Genomic DNA, 2,500 nt, shown 5'->3' with positions numbered 1-2,500 from the left:
AGCCGGGAAGTGACGGGTTAACAGAGCAGACACGCCGCTCAACAAAACGCCTCGCAGACGTTTCAGCATTTGGAGAGGCAGTTAGATAAGACCGCCGTCCTCCTGCTACATCATTATATTATAGCTGCAGCAAAGCAGGCATATGGACACACACACACACACACACACACGCAAATGTGCAAAGACATTCCTCATCCAGTGTACACAAACTCAATCTCTCTCTGTCACACGCACACACACACACACATCACCCTATATGGTAATAATGTACAATGACACACACACACACACACACACACACACACACATTCTCTGCCCTATCTACCACCACACTCGTCGTTTTCTTTAGCCTCACATATTCACACCTCATAAAATCCAGCTAAAATAAATCACAGTATAATTATATGTGTGTGTGTGTGTGTGTGTGTACGAGCACCAACACACAGCAGTGCAACCTTAATTAAGTCAAAGTGCACATTAGTGACTTAATCACCTCAACTATACACACACACACACACACACACACACACACGTATATATATATATTTTTTTAAATCAACTCTAATATCCGTTTCCTGTCTTGGTGTCTCTAATGCTTCACCATCAAGCCCACGGTATCCCATAATTCACTGCCACACGCCGCCATCTCAGGCCTGCCTCGACGCGATTTGATGTGCAAAGCAAACCGACACGGAGGAAACGACATCATCGGGCGCTAAAATGAACAAAGAGCCAAAAGAGACGCCCGACGCCGACTCGGCCGCCGCGCCGCCCGATCTGAGCGGCCGTCACTCCTCGTGGATTATATGCTCATTTATTCACAATAGTTACATACACTACTCACAAAAAGTTAGGGATATTTGGTTTTTAGATGAAATTTATGGAAAATGTAAAAAGTTCACGCTACAGTGATATTATATCATGAAAGTAGGGCATTTAAGTAGAAGCATACACTGGTGATTTCCTCATCTCAAACAATTTCATGAAACAAAAGCCAACAACAGTGGTGGATATACCACAACAAAAAATGTCAGTGTCAATAACTTGTCATGTGCCCTTGAGCATCAATTACAGCTTGACAACGACGTCTCATGCTGTTCACAAGTCGATTTATTGTCTGCTGAGGCATGGCATCCCACTCTTCTTGAAGGGCGGCCCTCAGGACATTGAGGTTCTGGGGTACAGAGCTCCGAGCCTCTACACGGCGACTCAGCTGATCCCATAGGTTTTCTATGGGATTCAGGTCTGGAGAAAGTGCAGGCCACTCCATCTGAGGTACCCCAGTCTCCAGCAGCCGCTCCCTAATGATACGACCTCGATGAGCTGGAGCATCAAACACCTGATGTGAATTTTGCCGTTAAACTCCTTGTTAGAGAACAGCAACTTGTGCAAAAAGTACTGAAACATTGAACAGTTGGACATGTGCATTCAAAAGTTTACAGAAGGTCACATTAAGTTCACCTGTAAAGGTTAGAATGCATTTTAGGTTCATCCTGAAATTTCACCTGAAAGCCGAATATCCCTAACTTTTTGTGAGTAGTGTATTTATTTGCCTTTAAAACAGCCAAGATCTGTTTTCTTGTGTCGTGGAGGTGTTTCCCCTCGTCGGACCAAGCACCGCCTCTAAACAGCATCCAGCAGATAAACCCAGCTACGAGTCTCAAAATTTTCTCCGATTTTTACACCTAAATAAATGAAATGCATGTTTTTTAAATCAACAAAGCCACTGTGCCTGAGTGTTTTGTTAAATTAGCGGTGTGACGCTGTGGCCTTCTGATGCACACTTGAAAGAAAACCACAGCGCTTTCAAGTCTTTCCAACGTCTGACAGTCCCTTATTGTGAAATCCCAATAAGCTGCAAAGTGTCCCGTTGGACCGAGAGCCCGTTATTCCCAAAACGAACGGCCCCTCGCTCTGAAAACCAGCAGCGTCCGGCTGCAGCTCGAGACGGGAACAGGAAGAAGAAACAACATCGATGGAAAACTGCACGTCTGAGTGTTTTCATCTCCACCGTCGTGTGTTTGGTGAAATACACATTTTTGGTTCATGTTCAGAAATGGTTTTTTTTTTTTTTTTTTTTTTAGCGATCCACACTCACCTGCCAGCTGATTTTCAAACCGCCATTAAAACTAACAGAAGACGTTTACTAGCGTCAATTAATTCTGACACTTAAAAATACAAAAAGTGTGTTTGTTAGACATCAAGCTAACCTCCATACGTTTTCCCTGCAGTCGCCTGATACGCCGTCACCGCTGCAGAAAAACATTATAATATGGAGCTGGGTGGGAGTAATATTCCAAGAAAAAACAAGAAAAATTTCTGAGATTAAAGTCGTACATTTCAGAGAAAAATATTCTGCTATTCTCTGATATTTAACTGGTAAATCTGCAAGAAAAAAACTCACAAATTTGCGAGAAAAACTCAGAAACACTGAAACACTTAAAGTTGCAAATGTAGGAAAAAAAAAACCTTCTGAGATTCTGGGATTATAAAGTCACAA

The 2,500-nt window shown here is 42.8% G+C and overlaps 1 protein-coding gene across 1 annotated transcript in view; it reads right to left on the bottom strand.

Annotated features, from left to right (window-relative positions):
* The window catches only part of scn5lab (sodium channel, voltage gated, type V-like, alpha b), a 192,721-nt gene that overhangs the window by 183,782 nt on the left and 6,439 nt on the right, over positions 1-2,500 (bottom strand). The gene's annotated exons all lie outside the window — the stretch shown is intronic.

The sequence above is a fragment of the Myripristis murdjan genome, chromosome 20, assembly GCF_902150065.1.
Source record: "Myripristis murdjan chromosome 20, fMyrMur1.1, whole genome shotgun sequence".
Taxonomy (NCBI): domain Eukaryota; kingdom Metazoa; phylum Chordata; class Actinopteri; order Holocentriformes; family Holocentridae; genus Myripristis; species Myripristis murdjan.
Note: the sequence above shows the minus strand (reverse complement) of the source record. Positions and strands in the feature narration are given on the sequence as shown.